This window comes from Podarcis filfolensis (genome assembly GCF_964270895.1).
Source record: "Podarcis filfolensis genome assembly, chromosome: 3".
NCBI classification, from domain to species: domain Eukaryota; kingdom Metazoa; phylum Chordata; class Lepidosauria; order Squamata; family Lacertidae; genus Podarcis; species Podarcis filfolensis.
This window is the reverse complement of record NC_139606.1, coordinates 13022114-13048155: the sequence shown is the minus strand read 5'-3', so window position 1 is coordinate 13048155 and position 26042 is coordinate 13022114. Positions and strand designations below refer to the sequence as shown.

Here is a 26042-nt window from a genome sequence, read left to right as displayed (position 1 = left end):
AGATGCAGCTAGGAAGTTCCAAATGGAGAGAAGAGGTAGGCCTCCTATGGGAGTGAGAACATTTTTCTGCCATACTTTGGCAAGAGTCGGAGAGTCTCTGGGACAGAAGATACCCTGACCCTTCATTCCTTACCTGCTCCTTTCCCCACTTTCTTCCCAAGATGTACCACAGCATCTTTTCCCTCTGTGTGGATTATCCAGCCATCAGTGGTGGTGGTTTGACAGCGGTTCTCAAAGCCTGATGGGGCCTCAAGGCCACTGATGCCTTTTGGGCAAGAGAAGACGAATGAACTCCAAAAGAAGTTGTGGGCGAGATGCAGGATTGCCTTGTCTGGAGTCCAGTTCCCTGGCACTTAAGTTTTGAGCCCCACCTGCACTGCAGGGGGCTGGCCCTTGCGGTCCCTTCTAACTCTACAATTCTATGGTTCCTCCTTCTTGCTTGCCTCGTCTTGGCACTGAGCCACTGGTATGGAATGATGCCCGGTGGTGTGGTTGGTCCTCCACAGTAGAAGAGGACAGTTTCCCTGACATTGTGTGCTAGGCCAGGGGGTAACCTGTGAAACATGGCCCAGGACCAGTCCAGAATCCAAAGGTTCCGCTAGGAGATAGTCCAACAGGGCCAAGGCAGGACACGAGGCAGGAAACCAGGCAAGGACAGGTACAGGATCTCAGGCAGGATCTGGCATACAGCAATGTTGCTCCCACAACCTGGGGCAGGGTCTGACAGCCTTTTATCTTTGTTGGGGTAACAGCCGGTCCTGATCCCCTGGCAACTGACCTCCCTGTTTCACCCGAAGGAGAGCACTCCTCCTGCGAGTACTCCGCTCTCTCCTTCTCTCAGACCTCAGTCTCTGCAGCTCGGGAGACGTCGGTGGGTTACTAGACCCAGGGGCCGCCTCAGCCTCCCCTGACCCAACAGGGGAACAGCTGTAGGTGATGGCCCAGTTGAAGGCAATGAGGTAATCTCCGCATCTGGAGCCAGGGCAGGCTCAGGCCCCTGACTTGGCCCAGCTGGTGCTTGTTGCAGGGGAACCTGTGCAGACAGGAACTCTTCAGGGTCAGGCTCCAGACTTGGCTCAGATGATGCCTGAGGCAAAGGATCTGGTGCAGACTGAGACTCCTCTGGTTCCGAGTCTGAGCCCGAGTCCCAGGCCATCACACCTTGCCACCAAGGGACGGAATGAAGCATGGTGCCACATTCTTGGTGCCCCGTCAGAGCGCTGGTCAATAAGAGCATGCTGACCCCTTCCCCAACAACTGAAACTCAGGAAGGGTGCCCACCTTAATGGGCACCCACAGTGACCAGCATAGTTGACCTCTGGTCTAAACACCCTTCCCCGCCCAGCTCCACCACTCAAGACAACTGATGCCTTGGAGAGGCGATTGAAAGTAATAAAACATAAAAACTAAGATTGGCAGTGGCTGTAGCCTTAATACTACAGGGTCCCTCAACCCTGCTCTTGGTCAGAAGGCAGAGTCAAAATCTGGGCACTCCTCTCCAAACTAGGATGTTACAAGCTGTGGCTGAGCACTTGCAGGTTCAACACAGCCTGCTCTGCTCTTTCTCATTCCTGCTTTACAGAGAGGATTGGGCTAGATGGCCTCTGGGAGTCTTTTCCACCTCTCCAATTCTTTGATTCTATAAGATCAATTCTGCCCTTCAAAGGAAGTCAAACTCAAGCTGCCTGTTCTCTTCCCACTTGATGAGAATCAGCTTGTCCTAGTCAACTGTTTATATTAAGCAACATGCACTTATATTTAGGAAATAGCAGCTAGGGAGCTTGATGTAATGTTTGTTGCTGTTTTTTTAATGGTCTTCTGACAACGAGGTAGACCGTGTTTTAAAACCAGCCCAACTTGGAGGTGTGGTGAGGAACAGGGCCTAAGCAAAACAATTCAATTGCATTTATTTAATTAGCAATCCTTGGCATTTCATCCCCTATTATCTCAAAACGTGGACGAGCAGTGGCAGCATATTTTCAGGGCTCTCTCTGTTGCTGCAGCCTCACTTCATTCTGCAGGCAAAGATAAAGGTGCCATTTCCCTTTGCCACAAATGGCAGGCAACCCTGGGGCCAACTCTATAGGGCTGAGGTGTCTTCCATCCCCTTAATAACTGTGGGGAGGGGGCCAGGCCCCCTCAATGTTGATGAGGCGTGTGGCCTCTTCCCGATGATGTGACGTCGAACGCATGACATCACACACATGCAGTGCACTCTGGGCCCTCTCAATCATGGGCACAAGTCAGCACCTCTGATAGGTTTTGGAAAGGGGGGGGGACTTTTGGACCCTGTCAGACTCCCTTCCTAAGCCAGGCAGAAGCTTCCCCTGACTTTAGGAAGGAGGCACCAGGCTATAATACTTTGTTGTTGTTTAGTCGTTTAGTCATGTCCGATTCTTCGTGACCCCCTGGACCAGAGCACGCCAGGCACTCCTGTCTTTCACTGCCTCCCGCAGTTTGGTCAGACTCATGTTTGTAGCTTCGAGAACACTGTCCAACCATCTCGTCCTCTGTCGTCCCCTTCTCCTTGTGCCCTGCATATTTCCCAACATCAGGGTCTTTTCCAGGGAGTCTTCTCTTTTCATGAGGTAGCCAAAGTATTGGAGTCTCAGTTTCAGGATCTGTCCTTCCAGTGAGCACTCAGGGCTTCAGAATGGATAGGTTTGATCTTCTTGCAGTCCATGGGACTCTCAAGAGTCTGCTCCAGCACCATAATTCAAAAGCATCAATTCTTCGGCGACCAGCCTTCTTTATGGTCCAGCTCTCACTTCCATACATCACTACTGGGAAAACCATGGCTTTAACTATACGGACCTTAATACTTTAATACTCCAATTTACCAGGAACATTTAGTAGACCAGCCTAGTCAGTTGGCAGCACGCCACTGAAATCTATGGCTTAAATACCAGCTATCCCTTAACACTCAGATACATAAGGTGATGCCATGTAACCACAGAACTAAACTTAATTGAAAAGGATACCCTGGAGCACCTTCTCTCATCAAACCACCAGGCCTTTCCCTTTGCACGTATTACGGGCCCCTTTTCATGTCAAGTCCTTCTTGATTTTGCAAATTTATATTCTACCTTGTCGCATAACTTTGAAGTGGCTTCCAATGACTCACAGTGAAATGTAATACTCTTAAGCAGCAACCCTTAGGAAAACCAAACAGACCATCAACCCATTTTTTTAAACCACCGTAAAAGCTACTGTAAAACAGTCAACAGTACAATTGCAGCCACAGGGCTTCTGTGTGTTGGCCTTCACCAATTCGACCCCTGGAGAAGTGATGTAAGACAGACAGCTACACTTGTCCTAGATGTTTTGCTAAGGAGCTCCAATGCTATAGATCACGTCAACCGACTGTTTCATATAAATGTTAAATAGTACTGGAGAGAACACAGATCCCTATGGGACACAGCACAGCAAGGATAAAGCTGACACAGGCATTCCACAGGTGCATCCATCCCAACAGAAATGAACTAACTGAAATTGAAATACTTTATTGTCACTTGTACAACTTGTATACAGTGAGATTACATGAGCACCCCCCACTCAGCTCTCTTAGTCTTAATTCCCCTCGTTTACTGATGCACACCCACCAAACCCGAAAGTCAGTTGCCCTGTTGTTATCTTTTCATTCAGCAGCCTGACAACCCATGGATAGAAGCTGTTCTTTACCCTGTTGGTGCAACTAATCATGTTTCTATATCTTCTGCCTAAGGGCAGGAGATAAAAAAAGTGCCAGCCAGGGTGTGAATCATCCCTGAGAATTTTCCTCACTCTCCTGAGGCAACGTTCTTCTGCTATTTTATCCAGCGGATTCATGGGACAGCCCATAATATCTTGTGCTGTATTCACCACCCTCTGTAGGCACTTCCTATCAGTTGATGTCAAACCAGCATACCACACCGTGATCCAGTATGAAAGGACACTTTCTATTGTTGACCAGTAGAAGGAGATCATCAAATGTTGATTGACATCATTCTTCTGCAATACTCTGAGGAGATGGAGTCTCTGTTGGGCTTTTTTAACCACCTGGGTTGTATTGATTTTCCAAGTAAGGTCTTCACTGAGATAAACTCCTAGGAATTTAAAGGAAGAGACTCTCTCCACACAGCCCTCCCCGATGTACAGTGGGGCTAGTTCTCCTCTCTTCCTCCGAAAGTCCAACACCATTTCCTTTGTCTTGCTGATATTAAGGTGCAAGTTGTTCCCTAGGCACCATAATGAAGGGTTGGATCCAGGGCTGCAGTCAAAAGAGTAAAATGGGGCCACCATTCTCCCATCAAGCTATACCATTCTCAAGGCTGACCACATTATTCTGCCACTCGAAGCAGAAGACTGCACAAGCACCTCTCTCCAGGAGTAAAAATGCAGCAATGTTTAATTAACTAATAAGTTGCTAGGTGTGTGTTGTTGTTTTTTACGACACTCAAAATCAGCAGCCCGAGGCTAGCTGTCGCAATTTGTCTAATGGTAGAGCCGCCCTAGGTTAGACCCTTAACTACAAATACAGTTTCTAGCTGAAAATTCAGTTTGAGTCTAGCCAAAAATTAGGTTTGAAATTGGGTCTGGCTGCAACTTGATCGTTGCCCTTTAAAAAGCAGCAACAAGCTGCACCCAGGTCTAAGCAAATTAGACAAAAGAAGATCCAGCCCCTTCCATTCTTTCTTCACAAGAGTCAAAATAGCACATTATGTCTCTCCAAGCCCAAACCTGCTAAAAGGTCTGTCTTCAGTATTAAGAGTAACTGCCAGATTCGTCCACAGTGTACAATCTGCTGATCAAACTTTACTTTGTGTGGGACAACTGAGTTGGTAGAACATGAGACTCTTAATCTCAGGGTTCTGGGTTGGTGCCTCATTCTGGCTTAAAAGATTCCTGCATTGCAAGGGGCTGGACTAGATGATTCTCGTGGTCCCTTACAACTCTACAATTCTATGACACACTTATGGCCCAAAGACTGATAGTTTGCATTTTTTTAGTGCAGAAAGTATTGATCTGATATGTAGAGATCTTTCCTATTCTAATTAATTCAAGAAGGTTCTGGAAGCTTCTCTATGTGAAATAAACAAGCAGAAGGTTCATGGTGTTTGGGCTATTCCTTCAGAGAAGCTGAGTACAGCTGGTTTAAATTGGTTCTCTTATCTCTTCTGTCAAGGTCATGCTGACTATAAAAGTAGGGCCAGAAGAAGCCTGGGTTTCACTCTCTTTCTTTCTTTCTTTCCCTCCTGATGTGGTGTTCTTTACATAGTATGCTTAGTGCTAAGGTTTACACTTATTGCAAATTAATGTAATTTTAAGTTAAGTCTGCGGCAACTGGATTTCTTATGGACAGTGCGAATCCTGAATGTATTGGATTGTGACCATGATGCTCATTTGCCTTCAGTAGCAGTAAAGCTCTGCTGGATGATATACAATTGCTGCTGGTCTATTTTTTGGGAACCCTGCAATGTGTTTAAGTTTTTACTCTGCTAACTATATGTCGGAGTTCTGCTGTGGAGCATATTGAGTAGAATTCCATGGCAATAAAAGACCCTAAAATTATCCTGATCTCACTTTGAAATTACAAGATGAGACCTTTGGAAGCAGAGATGGAAATGATATGAAGCAAATTTTCACCGCCAACATAAATTAGTCCAAATAAAACATATAAACCTGCCATCCCAGCTTGATCACTGAGATTATCTACAGTACCATCACTGGTAGTTCTCCAAATTGGCAAGACTCGTTTGACATCAACATGAAGCCGAGCCTTTAGTGTCATCAGCCCAGTTCTTTGGAAGGCTCTTCCAACAGAGATTCAGCCTTCTGTTTTAACCTTTAAGCAGTTCCTGAAAACATTTTAATGCTCCTAGGCATTAAAGGTAAAGGTAAAGGGACCCCTGACCGTTAGGTCCAGTAGCGGACGACTCTGGGGTTGCGGCACTCATCTCGCTTTACTGGCCGAGGGAGCCGGCGTACAGCTTCCGGGTCATGTGGCCAGCATGACTAAGCCACTTCTGGCAAACCAGAGCAGTGCACGGAAACGCCGTTTACCTTCCCGCCAGAGCAGTACCTATTTATCTACTTGCACTTTGACATGCTTTCGAACTGCTAGGTTGGCAGGAGCAGGGACCAAGCAACGGGAGCTCACACCGTCACGGGGATTTGAACTGCTGACCTTCTGATTGGCAAGTCCTAAGCTCTGTGGTTTAACCCACAGCGCCACCCGCATCCCTAATATATAGCCTAATACTAATAGTTAAGTGGTGGTCTGTGATTTTTCCATTTTTATGTGGCTTTTATCGCATAAATATAACTGCTTTGATTTTTTTTTATTTAAAAAAATTAAATTGTGGGATACAAGTATTTTTTATAAAGAAATAGCGGAAGGGGGCACACAAGCCCAAGCCTCCCTAGGCTCATTCGTGTCACCCCGACATCTGAAGAAAGCCAATACAGTGATACCTTGGTACTCAAACGGCTTGGCTCCCAAACTGGCTCCCGAACACTGCAAACCCACAAGTAAGTGTTCTAGTGTGTGAACGTTTTTCGGGAACTGAACGTCCGACATGGCTTCTGCTTGAGTGAAGGAAGATCCTGCAGCTAATCAGAAGCTGCGCCTTGGCTTTTGAATGGTTTCGGGAGTCGAACACGCTCCCGGAACAGATTAAGTTTGAGAACCAAGGTAACACTGTACAGTGGTACCTCAGGTTAAGAACTTGATCCATTCTGGAGGTCCGTTCTTAACCTGAAACTGTTCTTAACCTGAGGTACCACTTTAGCTAATGGGGCCTCCCGCTGCTGCCGTGCCCCTATAGCATGGTTTCTGTTCTCATCCTGAAGCAAAGTTCATCCTGAAGCGGTAATATTTCTGGGTTAGCGGAGTCTGTAACCTGAAGCGTCTGTAACCTGAACATCTGTAACCCAAGGTACCACTGTATGTCTTTATGAATTAGGCTTATTGTTTTTTTCTTTTAAACTCACTTACTACAAGGGCAGCACTGTCCCCAACCCCCAGGGGGTACTCAGGGGTACGCAGAAATGGCACCTTTTTTCTAGAAGAAAAGCACTGGTTATGAATGTGCTACTAGCTGTAAGAACTTCATGGTGAGTTCTGGCACCCTTTTTCCTATCACTGCGCAAAGGTACATTTTTGTCTATTTTTGTCTGCCTGACATTATTTTAAAAACGATAGAAGCCTGAATTACGCATACAGCCAATTTGCTGGGCAGCTGGGTCGTGTAGTTCAATTAAGAGAGCTGCTGCTGCTTAATTACTGCTTGCTTGGCAGCTCTCTGTTACCAGCGACATTACCAGTGCTGTAAAGCCATACATTGCTTTTAAATCCCCAATACAGTGGTACCTCTGGTTACAAACCTAATTCGTTCCTGAGGTTCGTTCTTAACCTGAATCTGTTCTTAACCTGAAGCACCACTTTAGCTAATGGGGCCTTCTGCTGCCACCATGCCGCTGCCGCACGATTTCTGTTCTCATCCTGAAGCAAAGTTCTTAACCCGAGGTACTATTTCTGGGTTAGCGGAGTCTGTAACCTGAAGCATATGTAACCCAAGGTACCACTGTATACAGTCAAACCTTGGCTCCCGAATGGCTTAGTTGCAGAACAAAACAGCTCCTGAACGCCACAAACCTGGAAGTCAGTGTTCTGGTTTGCGAACATTTTTCAGATGCTGAACGTCTGACACAGTTTCTGCTTGAGTACAGGAAGCTCCTGCAGCCAATCAGAAGCCGGCCTTGGTTTTTGAATGGTTGCGGGAGTCGAACGGACTCCCAGAATGGATTAAGTTTGAGAACCAAGGTACCACTCTAACTGAAGGACCTGCATGATTCTCTTTGTTTCCTTAGACCTAGAGGTGAGACTTCTGCAGTGTGGATTTTCTATTCAGGGTGTTTAAAAAAAATCAGTTTATATGCAAAAGGTTCATTAGTATGCAGAGCACTAACCGCTTGTTTTATGAGATAGCTTGCTTGGGGAAGTCTCCTCGCTGGAGAAGAAGGAAAGATTAACCATGCAGGGGATAAAGATGTAGCATATTTAGAAGGGGTTCCAGGGAGGGATGAAGCAAAGGCAAAGAAGGAGGGGGAGAAACAGGAATTAGGCTGTGGGCAAACTTCACCATGGTGACTTAGGCACAGCTTGAGAGGAAGGAAAAGGCAGCAATCTGAGGTCTAGCCACCCTAGTGGCAAATCAAGGGGAGGGGTTTAATTGACGAAGAGAAGCTAATTGCCCACCTGATGATAAAGGGATTAATAGGGAAGTAAGACTGCTTAAATAAATAGATCTCAGAAGGGTTCTGAGGATGGGAAGAGCTCTAAATGCATCAGAATGAAGAGCTCACCAGGCAGGGAAGCCCTGGGTTACATAGTGGGAGGGAGATGCGGGTGGCGCTGTGGTCTAAACCACTGAGCCCCTTGGGCTTGCTGATCGGAAAGTTGGCAGTTCGAATCCCTGCTCTGTCCCAGCTCCTGCCAACATAGCAGTTCAAAAGCACGCCAGTGCAAGTAGATAAATAGATATCACTGCAGCGGGAAGGTAAACGACGTTTGTGTGCGCCCTGGCACTCATCACAGTGCCTTGTTGCTCCAGAAGCAGTTTAGTCATGCTGGCCACATGACCCAGAAAGCTGTCTGTGGATAAACGCCGGCTCCCTCAGCCTGAAAAGCGAGATGAGCACTGCACCCCATAATTGCCTTTGACTGGACTTAACCGTCCAGGGGTCCTTTACCTTTACATAGTGGGAAGGGATAAGCTCTCACACTGCTCTTATTGTTAATTTGATTAAATAGATGTATTTACCTGGAACACTGCTATGTGTCCACTGCATCCTGCAACACTGAGATCCATTTTAATGCCACTCAGGCTATAAATAGAGCTAACAAGACAATAAAACACACACACACACACAACAGGGTGAGGGGTACAATTCACTGGGGAGCAAAAGTTTTTCACAAGACATTGCACACTTTTGGCTCAGCCCCAATTACATCTACAGTTGCACTGAAGGAAAGTGCTTGCAAAACCAGACCGAGAAGAATATTTTTTTTAATAAAAAAAAAGCAGAAGAGTGAGCGAATTCATAACCAGATTAAGGAAGAATCACGGCGATGGGCATTCCTGCTGGCCAACTGGCATTGCAAATGCATCAGACGGCATTGCAACAGACACAGAGAAAGTCCTGCCAGAGGGCTTTGCTTGATAATGCCAAATCTTGGCAGCACCCAGTTGGAGGCACTGGCGGGCTGGGGGGTAGGGAGGCCCACTGCAAAAGCTTTTATTGCAGGAGACTGTGGCACTGAGCTCCTGCTTTGCTCCTCTCCACACAGAAGGCCCAACAGATGTTTCCCGGCAGTTTGCTTCCCAAATCAGATCCTCTGTTCCAAACCCAGCCTTTTTTGAGACACTTTCGCCTCTGCGTTTCACTGCTTCCTCCTCAAGTTTTACTAGGCTGCTCTTTTGCTTTTAAGACAGCTTTTGATTTTTGTTTGATTTTAGGACCCTCGTACCTATGGGACCGCCTCTCCTGGTATGTCCCACGGAGGACCTGACGGTCTTCAAATAAAAACATATTGGAGATCCCAGACCACAGAGAGGTTAGGCTGGCCTCAACCAGAGCCAGGGCTTTTTCAGCCGTGGCCCTGATCTGGTGGAACGCTCTGTCACAAGAGACTAGGGCCCTGCGGGACTTGACATCTTTCCGCAGGGCCTGCAGGACAGAGCTGTTCCACCAGGCCTTTGGCCAAGGCACAGCCTGACCCCCTCTGTCAGGGAACTGCCATCAGCTCAGTGGCGAGAGGTGGAAAGGCAGCTGGATTACAGAGAGCCCCCAAAGATTGTGGGAAGCAGCACTTCCTCAGCGGAGGAAGGAGGTCCCGCCTCTAGTGGGGAAGAGCTGGAGGGCTCGGAGGACGCAATGAAGAGCCAAAACACAGTGCCTGAGCAAAGCGTATTTGATTGTATGTTTATTTACTTGTATGTACGTCTGTTTTTCATAAATGTATTTATTTTAAATTAATAAAGATATATTTAAAAGAAGAAGAAAAGAAATACCCTGGAAAAATAAAAATAAAAAAACTCCTAGCAGAGTGCTTGGTTTATAAGAAAGAATGCAACTATTTTATGATATGATCACGGAACATACAGAAATTATAAAACATTGCAGCTAGCTAAGAACAAAAATCGCTCCCAAAATATAATACTAAACAAGCCTCTTTCATATGTACCTTAAGCATGTATACGAACACAAGTTGTGATTTTGCTTTTACCAGGTCATCACATTTATATTAGATGTGAACCGAGAAAAACAAACTCTGATCTCCTCATTGACGCAAAGAAGCCATTCTCTTTTCAGATCTGTCAGAGTTGAAAATCCCTGTTTGTAACAATATGTCGGGGAGAACTGTAGAAGAATAGACAATGCTCTTGAAGAGAGGCGTGTTTGTGGTTGCATATCCGCTCCTGAAAAAAATATTTTTGATACACTGCAATATGATATGATACTACACTGATATGTTTAAATGTTTATTTGATTGTCCTTGAATCTTCCTGCCACATTTGCCATCCTCTTCTCCCACCCCCTTTGAGAACCACTGCCTTCAGAATGGCAACTTAAACTGATGGAATATGTGCAGCTTGCGGACCTAACATATAGAATAAGAGAACAAGAAGAACATACATTTAAAGAAGATGGGGAAATGTTTATTGATTATATGGAGGGAAACTTGTGTATATTTGAAACGTGGGCAGCATTAAGATAAATTCAACAGTCTAAATAAGTTTTGATTTATGTAATAATGGACTTCTGAATTTACCTTCCTGCCGCAGTGGTACCTCTTTATTTACTTGCACCAGCTAGTTTATATAAAATATGCAGGGATTTATGTTATACAAAATGAACCATGGAAAGAGAAGAAGGGAAGTCATTGATATTTTAAGGTGGTTTAAATGAATATTCTAAAATGCAAAACGGAAAAGTTAATAAAAAAGAGAACCACTGGCTTAAACCACTGGTGTGTTCTGCCAGTGCATGCTACTTTCCTGCTTTTCTGCAATCTGCCAGTTTCCCCCTCACACTAAGACCCCTTAAGCTGCCATCTTGTCATACCAGGGAGTGGTGATCAAATGACAGGCTTTGCCCCCCTCCCACCGCAAACACTTTTTTTGATGTCTATCATTTTAGAAGGTTCCAAGGGAAGGCATGATTTCCACCACCACCCCTGCCAGGGCCTGAATATCTCCTTAGATAGGCAATCCCTATCATCCACCAATGCCTTTTAGGACATGCAATGACTGTCCACAGACTCCTGCTGGCTACCAACAAGAGAATTCTTCCTGTGGGATGTAATCCATGGGTACAGTCAAATCAACATTCCTTGTTTCCCTAAAGCGGGCACAGGCAGGGGGACGTTACTCCAGTCAGTGTAACTTCCTGTTCCACTGGTCTGGAACATCCTCCCCCTACATGTGAGCTGGGAGATGGGCGTAGGCAAAGGTAAAGGACCCCTGGATGGTTAAGTCCAGTCAAAGGCAACTATGGGGTTGCGGCGCACTTTCAGCTTGAGGGAGCTGGCATTTGTCCACAGGCAGCTTTCTGGGTCATGTGGCCAGCATGACTAAACCGCTTCTGGTGCAACAGAACACTGACAGAAACCAGAGCACACAGAAACGCCATTTACCTTCCCGCTGCAGCAGTACTTCTTTATCTACTTGAACTGGTATGCTTTCGAATTGCTAGGTTGGCAGGAGCTGGTACAGCAATGGGAGCTCACCCCGTCACAGGGATTCAAACCGCCGACCTTCTGATCAGCAAGCCCAAGAGGCTCAGTGGTTTAGACCACAGTGCCACCCGTGTACCTAGATGGGCGTGGCTCTGGTTGACTCCATAAAAGAGCAGAGTCATGCAGCCATTTTCTCAGTCTTGATTTCCTTGCTTCACTTGCTCACTTGTCTTGATGTTATTTTGCTGCCATGCTGCTCTCCTGCAGCCATTTTGTCGTCTTAATGCAATTTTGCTGTCTGTTGACTCTCAGCCAGCAGCACATGAGTTTAGTCTCTGTTTGAGATGAGCTCACTCTTTATGTAACTACTATGTAAAGCCTGCCTTTCAGGGATCAAATTGGGAACTGAAATGTGAGTCAACTTTTTGTTACTTTAGTCAGAAAGACTCTTGTGTCTTTATTCTTTTAAGAGGGATTAAAGGGGACATCAGGAAATAATCTTAACTAAGAGATTCAAAGAAATCTGCAGACTAGCTTCCAGCTATATTGGTGTGAGTGAAGGAAGCATAATACTTATCCAAAATATCCTTTCCTACTGTCCTTAACATTCCTACATTTCCATGCTTTTTCTGTCTGCTGGACATGTTTCATTTCTAATGAAAGGGAGTTACTGAAGAGTCAGCTGTCACCATTTAGGAAACAGAAAACGAGAGAGAGAGAGAGAGAGAGAGAGAGAGAGAGAGAGAGAGAGAGAGAGAGATTGATTTTAGGAGAGCTGTAGTCACTCCCAAAACTAAATTTAAATAATATTATTTTAAAAAACCCTAAAAGTAAAGTAAAATTAAAAAGTTACCTTCTGCAAACCCCTGTCCACACATACACAACCTAGGATCTACTGAGCCAAACACCAGCTTCCCAGGTTTTTGGGCAGTATCAGGTATGTGGCAAAACTTATAGGTATATCTAATTATTGGTGGGCCACCTTCCATTGCCGATGGGCTGGTTTGTTGGCTTGACAAGTACCAAATCACACAGGCCTGATTGACAGAAATCAGATGGAATTTGTACAACAGACACAAATTGCCCTTACATTACAGAAATTGCCAGAAGCATCCTTCAGCAACTAAACTGCTCCGTCATTCTGTAACACAGAATTATTCTGAACCTTATGTAGACACCTCGAGTCTCATTTGGCGACAAGCATGCAAAATCCAGCTACATTCTTTGGACTGATGAATCCTTCCCCCCTGCCATCTCTTCTTTTAAATCCCCAGTACGCAGACTTCGTTCCTGCTAGGCACATCAAATTCAGTAAACTTCTAAAATACTAATGAGATGCCGTTCTATTCTGGCATGTTTTATATTTATATACATATAAATGAAAACCTGCTCAAACACACACTGGTCCAAGGTCTGCACGTCACATTAAACCATAGCATTAAAACAACAACAACCCAACTATAGTTGAATGTGAATGGGTATCAATTCTTGCTCAAAAATTTCCCACGGTGCACCTCCCATTCTCCTGTTGTTGTTATGCCACAAATGAAACAAGCCAGAGTCTGGCTCGCGGTGTCATCTTGGGCTTGTAATATGTTTCACACCAGCCTCTGAGAAAATCGCAAGCAAATAGCCAAGAACAAACCTCGATTACTGTTCATTGTTTGGAGAGAAACAAACCAAGAGCGAGGGTTCAGACAACAGGACAAGGCAATCTCTGGTTTGTTTCATCTGCAGCATGATGGCAGTAAGAGTGGAGGAGGAACACTGTAAGAACTTTTAAGCAGCATGCACCGGTATAGTACTCATGCTCAGTGAACCATAGTTTGTTTCAAACCACAGTTTAGTGTGACGTGAGAACCAGGCCACTACCTACAAAACCTTCACTGCCTCAGGCTGTCAAATCCCACTGAGTGGCAAAACCTAATTCTTAACCAGGGTTGAAATGCACAGTGGTGAATTGTGTGTGAAGCACAATCTGTAAGAAGCCAAACTTGAAGAGCTGGGCACATACACATTTCTTGATTACTTTAAAAAAAAAAAATGCAGGTTTAGGGGAGCCAATCTGGATCGGGACCTGGAAAGGGGGCTTAAACCTTTTTCCCCCTGCCACAATTCTGATCCAGATTGTGGAACTCAAATTGGAGCTCCCGCTGCAGTGCAAACAACAAGTGCAGGAAGTCTGATCTGGATCAGAAATACAAAGGGTTCCCTATCTGCCTGCCTGCCTACACACACACACACACAGGTCCCAATTTTAAGTTGACAAACTGTAGGCACAGTGGAGTCAATATGGGAGGGGAGGCAGAGCTGAACATCCACAATTTACTTTTAAAAAGCAGCTGATGCCTCATCCAATAAGGTAGAAAACTAGCTACAGGAGATTTGGGGGAAGTTGCCCCTGAAGATGCTGCTGAACTACATCTCCCATCAAGCCTAGTCAGCACAGACAGTAGTTATGACTGAAGAGAGCTGTAGTCCAACAGCTGGAGAACCAAAGGTTCTCCGCTCCCTGTGCTTCAGCTGCAAAACATACAGAAATAGGGCGGCTTTGTATTCTGTGTATTCAGAGGAGCAAGGAAAGCAGAGAATGTTGGTCTCAACCTTTCCTAACAGCCCTCAATTATATTCCGGAATTGTGGGAGATTACAAGGGGTCAAAAAAATAAAAATGGATGTACCGTGCCATATTAGAAGCAAAAAAAACCTTGCTTTGATGAATTGGAAGAGCCGCAAAAAGATTCCATTGAGCACATGGATTGATAATATGGACAGACTAGCTACATACGAATGAATTGCACGTCGACGCAAATTAAGAATGGATAAATATGAAGAAATCTGGAAGGAATATTTAAATGATAAGGCGGACAGTGGTGGGAAGTAGGGGGAGAAGTATTGTTAAAAAGGTGTAGTCATAGGTATACCAGTACTCAAATCTGAATTGTCACATTGTGTTATTAGTGCTATTATGGTTTTCGTTGTGCCTTTTGTGGTTGTTGTTTGTATTGGAAAAATGATTAAATAAATTAAAAATAAATTAAAATAAATAGGGCAGCTTTGTATTCTGTGTATTCAGAGACAGCTTGTTTCAACTGTTCCTAACAGCCCCCAATTAAACCTCTGAGAAAGAAGCCATTTTTTATTTCCACTTCCATGTACCAGGAGGTTCCACCATTTCTCAGTACACTGCAAATTTTCTTTTTTTTTTAAAAAAAAAGATATTTATTGAAGTTTTACAAAAACATAAGTTTACAAAATGAAAAAAGGTCATATAAAAATAAAAAGATACAAAAAAAAGAACATAGAAAAATACATGAAAAAGAAAAAAGAAGAATAAAAATACAAAATACAAAAGACAAATAGCTAAAAAAGAATTAAAAACAAATCCGTTTTTTGTAACTTTGAACTCATTAGCTTATTTCCTTGGCCTCCTCACACCTCCCCTTTTTGTATTCCCATTTAAATAATCAAATCAGCAAATCCTTACCCTCTTTCGTTTATCTTAACTCTGTATCTTAACATATTATAACTCTATATTTTCATCCATTATCAATTCATTTTTGCATATTCTTATTAACTTTGTTGCTAATGCCACTTATTTTCAATCCAACATCATTTTAACATTCATTAATTTTACAGTATTTCTGAAGATAGTCTTTAAATTTCTTCCAGTCTTCTTCCACCAACTCTTCTCCCAGGTCTCGGATTCTGCCAGTCATTTCCGCCAATTCCATATAATCCGTCACCTTCATCTGCCACTCTTCCAGGGTGGGTAGATCTTGTGTCTTCCAATACTTTGCAATAAGTATTCTTGCTGCTGTTGTTGCATACATAAAGAAAGTTCTATCCTTCTTTGGCACCAATTGGCCGACTATGCCCAGGAGAAAGGCCTCTGGTTTCTTCAGGAAGGTATATTTAAATACCTTTTTCATTTCATTATATATCATCTCCCAGAAAGCCTTAATCTTTGGGCACGTCCACCAAAGGTGAAAGAATGTACCTTCATTTTCTTTACATTTCCATCATTTATTATCGGGCAAATGATATATTTTTGCAAGCTTGACTGGTGTCATGTACCACCTGTAAATCATTTTCATAATATTCTCTCTTAAAGTACACTGCAAATTTTCAGTTAGATTACATGAGAGGATACCTACCTTTTCAATCAAGTTCACATCTTAGTAGCTCTCGCTGTGAAGAACAGCTCTTTTGTCTATGAAAAAGAAAAGAAAAAAACAAGAAGCAGTGAAAAATGTGGCGTGGTAAAGTTCACAGCACTCTAAATTAAATTGCATTTCCACAATTGATATTTACGGTGCTGTTCAAAACACACAACTTGGGCATCTCCCCATTAATGACATCAAGTGATAGCCAAGGGCACAATCCAAGGTTTAATCGCTGATTGCAACAGGAGTTAAGCATGCACTTAAACCTAATAAAATAAATGAGACGAGGGCAGGCTGGTGTCCCAAGATTTTAGGGCGTCCTTAAAACGTAATTTGATCTGAAGTCCGCCAACATTTCACATGTTGTGAAAAGAGATGTTGAGAGTGTGCATGTTCAGTCCTTTGCTATAACAATAGCAGGGGATGGGGAGAAAGCAGGACCAGCATTTTAGTCCACAAGGAAGGGATTAACATTTTCCCCAACACGGCAGTCCCACTGAAAATCCTCAGTCACTATCGCCACCCCTGAAATTGTAATTTTTTCCCCGGGATGCCTCTGCAGGAAGCAATGGGAACTTTCCTCCTAGGACTAGCTGTAGATTGGGTGAGTGCAGTGTGGACAAAGCGTCCCTTTGCATCACAGTCCAGGTCTTGCTTGCTTTTTCAGTGGGGAGGCGCAAACACATGACCGCTACAGACACATTAACCTGCCTTCACACATATGACGTCACCTTCCGCTTCAGCTCCAAGCTGAAGTTTGTGAGCCTTTTACCTGTCCATTTCTCTGCCCAGCTCCTCACATCTCAATTCTGTTTGTTTTGACCGCAAACTCCCATGCAACTTGCTAGTATTCAGCACCATTAATGAAGAAGAAGAAGAGTTTGGATTTGATATCCCGCTTTATCACTACCTGAAGGAGTCTCAAAGCGGCTAACATTCTCCTTTCCCTTCCTCCCCCACAATAAACACTCTGTGAGGTGAGTGGGACTGAGAGACTTCAAAGAAGTGTGACTAGCCCAAGGTCACCCAGCAGCTGCATGTGGAGGAGCGGGGAAGCGAACCCGGTTCACCAGATCACGAGTCCACCGCTCTTAACCACTACACCACACTGGCTAGATAAGCATCTGGGCTGCGGCCTGGGAGACCAGGGTTCAAATTCACACCCAGCAATGAAGCTCACTGAAGGACCTTGGGCTAGTCACAGTCTCTCAGCCTAACCTGCATCACTGGGCTGTTGTGAAAATAAAATGGGCAGGATGGCATATTGTGTTCCGTGCCTTGAGCTCCTTGGGGGAAAGGCAGACTGTAAATGTTAAAAAAAAAGAAAAAGCACATGAATTCAAACTGTACCCCAGTTTCATTTTCACGGAGTGTTCAAAAGCCAGCTTCATCCAAGTTAGGTACTCCCAAACTTAGTTGAGTAGCACATGCCCAAAGCAATAATTGGAGTGCATCCTTCGCTGTCCAAAATAATAATTCTGTAATAGCACAGAAAGCTGGGGCTGAGTCAAATTACATCCTGGAGCTTTGCAGCCCCCTTTCAGAGGCTGCCAAACAGGATGAACAGGCTCCTTTCAGAGATGCAACAAGAATACCCACCTCCCTCTGTCCCTGTGCTGCACTGCAGCCTTGCAGCGCAGGGCTGGAAGCAAGACAAGTGCACTTTGCCTGAGAGCAGCGCTCTCTCTCCTGTGCTGAAGTCTTGCAGCGTGACACTGAAAGAGAGCAAGCATCACCCTGTTGCCTTGGCAACAGGGAGATGTGAGCTTTAAGCACTCTTCCACAGCTCCTCGCCCAGAGCCAGAAGCATCTCCGAGCCAAGATAAAACGGCACAGAGGTCCACGGCAGTGCATTGCCGTGGTTGTGCACAACCACAGAAGAGGCAAAATGAAATTGCAGGATGGTGGGCCACATTTCACACTCCACGATTCCCCCCCTTTCCCCACTATCATGTGTGGCAAATGCTTCAGCTCCACCTTCCACAAAATCAGCACGAAATAGCTAGCAATGAAGCAGAAGGGCAGAACGAGCTCACGGGCTCAGCATGTAGAAGGTCCCAGGTTCTCTTTTGTCATTTATATAATTTGTATTAATTATTCTGTTTTACAATTTAAAATACTCATTTAAAAATCCTTAAAATATCAATGACTTCCCTTCTTCTCTTTCCATGGTTCATTTTACAGTACCATAGTAAAGGTAAAGGGACCCCTGACCTTAGGTCAAGTCGTGGCCGACTCTGGGGTTGCAACGCTCATCTCGCTTTATTGGCTGAGGGAGCCGGCATACACCTTCCGGGTCATGTGGCCAGCATGACCAAGCCGCTTCTGGCGAACCAGAGCAGCACACGGAAACGCCATTTACCTTCCCACCGGAGTGGTACCTCTTTATCTGCTTGTACTTTGATGTGCTTTCAAACTGCTAGGTTGGCATGAGCAGGGACTGAGCAACGGGAGCTCACCCCGTCGCGGGGATTCAAACTGCTGACCTTCTGATCGGCAAGTCCTAGGTTCTGTGGTTTAACCCACAGCACCACCTGCGTCCCAGTACAATACCATAAATCCCTGCATATTTTACAAAAACTAAACCATTCAGTATTCCATTATCAAATCCATCAAAACTTATTTATGCTGTTGAATTCATCTCAATGCTGCCAATGTTTTCAAGTGTACATAATTTTCCCCCATGGTCCCAAGGTTCAATACCCAGCTCAGTCTTCAGACAGGGCTGAGAATGTCCCCCATATTAAACCCCAGAAAGCCATTACCTTTCAGTCAAGACAATAATGAGTTAAATGGGCCATGGTCTAACATGGCATAATCCAGCCTCCTATGTCACTGTGGGCCACTGCAGCCCAACCCAGTGCCCTCCAAATAGTGTTAGGCTCTTGACTATTATGGCTATACGTGCTGGAGATGATGGGAAATGGAGTCCCAACAACATTTAGAGGGCACCATGTTGAGGAAGACTAGAATAAAGAAACACCAAATCCCATGGAGAGGATTGTCAAGAGGTTCAGATCTCCAACAACAATGAATCATTATATATATATAATTAGTATTTTTCCAAAAAACAACACAAAATATATCAAAAAATAACAATACACAAAACACAAAATCTAACATTCAGAAAACCAAAAAATCCATATCTTACAAGTTAATAATATAAACACTAAAAAAAACAAACATTGACCAATCCTACAGCACCTCCTTTATCCCTCATTGTGTCTTCCTGTTTTCCTTATCATCTCTATCCTAACATCTAAATATAAATCCCTCTTTCTTATCCTTTCACTTCACAAGGTTATTCAGCCAGATTTCTGTCCTCGAACCTTGACTTTTAAGGTATTCATTTAGGCACTCCCATTCTTTTTTTACTTCACTTTTTGGTTTTTGTCTTATTATGTCTGTCAATTTGGCTAATTCTAAGTATTCTGAAAGCTTACATAACCACTCTCCCCTAGTGGGTAACTGATTCCCTTTCCAATACTTAGCCACCAGGATTCTTGCTGCAGATGTCGCGTATAAGAAAAAAATTAGTTTTGTCTTTTGGAATATCATCATTTAAAATTCCTAAAAGGAATGCCTCTGGCCTTTTACTGTATGATATACTTAGTATTTTCTTTATTTCTTCCTGGATCCATGAACAATGAATCATTGTATTGTAGCATGGGAAGAGATGCCGAGGATCATCTAGTCAGTGGCGTAGGGTGGGTTGTCAGCACCCGGGGCAAGGCAAGTAATTTGCGCCCCCTAACCCATGGATTTGCGCCCCCTAACCCTAACCCCCAGATGTTGCGGCCGGTGCGGCTGGCCCCCCCTGCACCCCCCACGCTACGCCACTGCATCTAGTCCAGCCCCCTGCAATGCAGGAATCTCAACTACAGCATCCATGGCCATCCAATCTCTGTTTGAAAACCTCCAAGGAAGACTTATACAGTACAAGTCCAAATAAGATAAGTGCTGGAGTTGTACTGAAGTTGAGGGTACGTTTTATCATAGGTGGTGGACTTGTACAAGGGTAAAAGAGTATTGGGAAATGATATATAATGAATTGGAAAAAAAATGGTTAAAAATACCTTTCCAAAAAACCTCAAAACACGAGTCCTTTTCGTTGGGGATAATTCAGATGGAAATTCCCAGATGTCAAAAAAGGTTATTTTTGTTTACACCGCAGCCCGTGTTTTTCTAGACCAAAAATGGAAAACGAGCGAGGTCCCAACCAAAGACAAATGACAACTTAAACTGATGGAATACGTGCAGCTTGCAGATTTAACGTATAGAATAAGAGTACAAGAAGAATGTATGTTTAAAGAAGACTGGAAAGTATTTATTGAATATATAGATGAAAATTATGTACTTTAAAAAACGCTGGTAGCATTAAGATAAATTCAACAGTGTAAATAAGTTTTGATGGATGTAACTATGTGATACTGAATGGTTTAGTGCATGTAAAATATGCAGAGATGTATGGTGTGCAAAATGAACACGGAAAGAGAAGAGGGGAAGTAATTGATTTAAGGTTGTTTAAATGAATATTTTGAAATGTAAATTAGAAGGAGCGTTTCCACCCCCATCGTTCTGCCCAGACATTGAGGTCCAGCTCTGATGGGCTTCTGGCGGGTCCCTCACTGTGAGAAGTGAGCTTACAGGGAACCAGGCAAAGGGCCTTCTCAGTAGTGGTGCCCGCCCTGTGGAAAGCCCTCCCATCAGATGTCAAGGAAATAAACTATCTGACTTTTAGAAGACATCTGAAGGCAACCCTGTTTAGGGAAGTTTTTAATGTTTGAAGTTTTATTGTGTTTATAATATCCTGTTGGAAGCTGTCCAGGGTGGCTGGGGAGGCCCGGCCAGATGGGTGGGGTATAAGTAATAAACTGTTCTTGTTGTTGTTGCTGCTACTGCTGCTGCTGCCGTTATAAATATATTTACGTCCCTATTTTCATTAGAAAAATGTTGGAGGGTGTGATGTCCTTATAGACCAAAACAGTTTGGTTGACTGCCACCAGCAATCTTCCCCTCACAACCATTTCTGATTCTATAATGCAGTTGTTTTCACAGCGTGGACACATTTTTTAATGCATTGTTCTCATTTGTAAAGGAAAAGGAGAGAGAGAGATAGAGAGAGAGGGTAAGCACAGTCACCAAAGCACATCGTCTCCATGGTTTGGCAGCAACAGAACACCAGGACTGGCTCCTCTTGTCAAGTTTCTATGACAAAGCATGATTATGCAATTGACAAATGATGATAGTTCCCATGTGCAGTTCAATATTCGCTTAATTTAAGGCTCTGCAGAGAACAGGCAAATCACAAACATGGCCAGAGGGAGATACAGATTTGGGGGGAATGTGAGTGAAAGTGAAATGACTTCTCTTATCATCTAGTTAATGAAGTCTGACAGTGACCAGGTCCTTGCAAACGCAGCTATGAAACATAACTGAATTATGTCCCTGGCTGCAGGAAGACTCCTGCCTCCATTACTTATGGAGGGAGATGCAAAAGGCAAGGGGCAGACATCCCTGCCACACAGTTTGCCTATTCTAGTTGACATGACCTGGCGGGAGTTGCCTGTTTTGTACACCCTCGGTACTTATATTTATACACAGCACCATAACAGTGTGAAAGCAAAGAAGCCAAAAGATGACAGTCTGCAAATACTATTTGTCAAGATGGTAAAATAAGATTGCTTTAAAAACAACAACTGCAACAACAACAACTGCAAATGATTTAGAAATCACCTTCAGTGGTTAAGAGCCAACCCTGCATAGAAGTGAATTTCAGGCAAATAAAAATGGCATTTTCAAACAGATATTTGAGGTTTTCCAGCCTTGCTGTCTGTGAGCAGACACAGCTTCCATAAACACACTGCTAGAAGCAAATAAACCATAAACACGCTGCAAAAGGAGAGAAAATTACAGCCACCATCTACGAACAACATGTTTCTAAAGTACACTCAACAGAGATAGGTGAGGTTATTTCACAACATTCGAGCTGAAACACACTTATTCTTCCCTGGAATGGTGCACTTTTCATTAGCAAAGATCAAATGCAGCTTGCACTGTTCCGCCAAATGTTTTGGTCCTTCGTAGACAAGGATCATACACCACCCATTATAACCACAACTATCATAAGATGCCCCACAAGTCAGATCTTATCTTTCCACTAAAGCAAACTTCACCAATCGTTCAACTAAAATAAACCACATGACAATTGCCGGTTTTTAGATTGTCACATTTTCTACAACCCAGTTCCCACCTGCTCCTAGTCACTGCATGATTCCAGCTATATTCTGCTTAGAGGTTATCAACATTTGGGATTTCATCCTGCACAAGGGGTCAAGCAGGAAAAACAGGTGTGTAAATTGTTTGCAAAATCTTCTGCTGCCATATATTGCCCAGGGTGCACTGAATCGTCATTTTTGCCCAACACAGCTGCTCCCCCGCCGAACCCCTAAATGGACTTTTTGCAGTAAAGTAAATTGTGCAAGATGATCAAACCTCTCCATTCTTAAGGAAATCAGCCCTGAGTGCTCACTGGAAGTTCAGATCGTGAAGCTGAGGCTCCAATACTTTGGCCACATCATGAGAAGAGAAGACTCCCTGGAAAAGACCCTGATGTTGGGAAAGATTGAGGGCACAAGGAGAAGGGGACGGCAGAGGACAAGACGGTTGGACAGTGTTCTCGAAGCTACCAGCATGAGTTTGACCAAACTGCGGGAGGCAGTGGAAGACAGGAGTGCCTGGTGTGCTCTGGTCCATGGGGTCACGAAGAGTCGGACACGACTAAACAACAACAAATTGCCAGGAGAATGTACCTGAAAGTAGGGATATCGTCTAACCTCCCTCCAATCAAATCTGAATGAATGCCCATTGAACAGCCAACCTCCCAACAAGCTTTGTGCAATGATGTCAAGAAGAATGTTCAATGAGCAGGTCATCTGGAAACGACCTGGGATTCCACCCTTTTTGTTTGTTCGATCATCTCACTTTAAAGCTGCTGGGTTCAATTTTCACTGCTGGACTTGACGGGCCTTCCACCTGGTCCAGCTGGGCTGTTAACGTTTGTATGATGTGTAAGCCAGCATTTACATTACAATCTCAGGCAGGAAGAGATATAGATGTCTACAGGCTGTATGAAACGCTTTCTTTCCTCTCTGGTCAACAACCAAGATGCTTCCTTCATTTGCACCATCAGGCTTCTAAATCTCATCCGACAAGCTTGCAGCTTTTGCAAGCACTTTAGGAAGAGGTGCCCAGTATCAGATCGTCAGCAGCCAAAACCTGTGTGGTACGTGAAGGAGACAGAGATGGCACCTCAGGTTTCAATTCTTTCCCATTCCTCGATCCTTTCCAAACAGCTCCAGACAATTAGTGTAAATAAAGATAACAATAATTAAAACTTGCTGGTCTTCGGGGGAAAGAGATGAGGGAACAAGCGTCCTTCCATTTCCTGTTGCATTCCAACTAATTGTTAATTACTTTCTTAAATACTTTTGTGGGCACAAAGTAATGTATTTTTCATCTTACATTTATTTTCTAGTCCACAGCTCTTCAAGGATATTGAAGAGTTATTTGTGCTCCTATGAGGAGGAGGAGGAGGGGAGGGTGGGTGTGTTTTGAATGGTTTGTCTTTTTATAAAAAAACAAAACAACAACCCCTAAGCCTCATGCTGTGTCTTTCTCGGCCGCATTTTCCCATACACTTACTTCAAGGTTATAAAAACTTTCATTTCTATCTGCCAAGTTCATGGGAGTAAAGCACGAGATAGCGCCTCAAAATTCAAGAGGCCGCCTATCTTGCTTTGGTTACTAATTTGTTTCAACGTTTGGGGCAAAAAAAGTGTATCGGCTGCTGAGAGAAGCCAGAATTAATCCCACACCTGAAGGACTGGATAAAAAAAATCCATTTTATTAAATTTTAAAACCATTAAGGAAGGCACAATTGCATTAAATAATTTTCTTAAACTGACATCTGTATGCAACACAAACCTATTTTAATCTATGAAAGGGTTGGGGAAACATTCCAGGCAGGATTCCATGGCTCAGACCTTATTGGTCTGTTTTGTGGTCTCATCCCTAGTTCATTCTCCCCCCCCCAAAAAAAAAACACAACAACACAGAGTTTATGCTCCCCCCCTTGATTTTTTTAAATTTTTATTTCTGTAGTTCGGCAAATTTAGGAGTTCCCCTAAGGCTGTGAAAGGGAGAAAGGGGCACTCCAAGCTCTCAAAGAAAATACAGTACAAGCACCTATTTAATTTGTTCTTTTTAAAAAAGAAAAAGAAATCAAAGGCTTAATCACAGTTAAGCTTTTCAAGTGCCCAAGATGAACAGGTTCATAGTAGCAATGTGTTGGTGAAAAGAAAACTTAACACATTGTTGCTTTGTTCTTTATTGCTGCACTAAAAAGAAGTTTCAGGAAGTGGATTAAAATTTAAACGTTGTTCAAACAATCACAACAATGCTTCATTTATAAAACCCTGTCATGGTTGCTATGGGTGAAAGACATATTATTTACACACATACACAGAGAAAAGTACAAAAATATATGAGGGGTGGGTGGGATTTTCCAGCTGTCTGTCAACTGCTTCTGCAAGCAAACTGGATTAGGGACAATCATCCAATGGCCTTCCTATTTGTCTGGCAAGCAAACCGGCTGCACACTCACTAAAGAGAGAGCTACAGATTGCCGTGTAAACCTGACTGGCTTGAACTAGAGGATTTTTACTGTGGTTTAAACCACAGAGCCTAGGACTTGCCGATCAGAAGGTCGGCGGTTCGAATCCCCGCGACGGGGTCAGCTCCTGTTGCTCAGTCCCTGCTCCTGTCAATCGAGCAGTTCAAAAGCACGTCAAAGTGCAGGTAGATAAACAGGTACCACTCTGGCAGGAAGGTAAACGGTGTTTCCGTGCGCTGCTCTGGTTCACCAGAAGCGGCTTAGTCATGCTGGCCACATGACCCAGAAGCTGTACGCCGGCTCCCTCGGCTAATAAAGCGAGATGAGCACCGCAACCCCAGAGTCAGCCACGACTGGACCTAATGGTCAGGGATCCCTTTACCTTTACTTTACCTCGGGTTAAGAACTTAATTGTTCCGGAGGTCTGTTCTTAACATGAAACTGTTCTTAACCTGAAGCACCACTTTAGCTAATGGAGCCTCCCGCTGCCGCCCTGCCACCACTGCACGATTTCTGTTCTCATCCTGAAGCAAAGTTCTTAACCCAAGGTACTATTTCTGGGTTAGTGGAGTCTGTAACCTGAAGCGTCTGTAACCCGAGGTACCCCTGTACTCCCATCAGCCTTAATTTATTCCTAAGACGCTACCCAGGAAACATTTGCTTTTTTTTATCTTTACAGCCACCAATAAACTGAATGAAAACATCATAACTAATTGTAGCCATGTGTTTCATATAAGATAGACTCCTGTTGGTAAAATATGTTAATCCCCAGGGAATGGGGCCTACCATAATGAATTCTTTAGGGTACTGGATTCTCAGGAGATGGGGAAATGTGTGTTGTGAAGGGAGGAGAGAGGCTAGCGTTTGTACTTCCTTGGGGAAAGAAGTAATTTCTCTTCTCGTTCATTTCTGTGAATTAATCAGTTTGAAAGATACTAGCAAACCCCTCAAGAGCCCCGTGGAATAAATGCAGAAAAGACACAACCAGTAGTGGAATGCTATTGAATTATTTTGCAGCAACAATAACAAAAATGTCTTACTTGGGATCATTTAAAAAAACATATGCTTGCTGTCAACATTATCTAATAACATACGCCAAAAGTAGACCGGGGTGGGATGGGGGCAGGGAGCCTGCCAAGTCTAAAGACTGGGGGTTAAAGAAAAAGGCTGTGTTGTCCAGACCAAAGGGGGAAGAGAAGCACCATGAAGAATTTAAAAATGGGGAGAGGAGGCTCCATTGCTCACTGTTGCAAGACTTTTACCTTAGCTCTACGCTTTTGGGAGTGAACGGAACCTTTTTCGAGAGCGCTCAACAGAGATAATGGACAAACACAGAATAATATTCAATTATACTGTAATTGAGCAGTGCACAGAAAAAATAGAGGGGGTGGGGTGGGAGAGAATAAAGCAACAAGACAAACTTCCTACATCTCTCTTAGAGGGCCTTTTACCGACACTCCGATCAGGTGAGAGCTCTGAGC

General features: G+C 43.9%; 1 protein-coding gene across 12 annotated transcripts in view; it reads right to left on the bottom strand.

Annotated features, from left to right (window-relative positions):
* PLCB4 (phospholipase C beta 4) overlaps positions 1 to 26042 on the bottom strand; it is a 219254-nt gene that overhangs the window by 179781 nt on the left and 13431 nt on the right. For all 12 annotated transcript variants that reach the window (XM_083606846.1, XM_083606840.1, XM_083606839.1 and 9 more), the window contains exon 2: positions 15879 to 15934. The gene's annotated coding sequence lies outside the window, so the exon portion shown is untranslated. The remainder of the gene's footprint in view (positions 1 to 15878; positions 15935 to 26042) is intronic.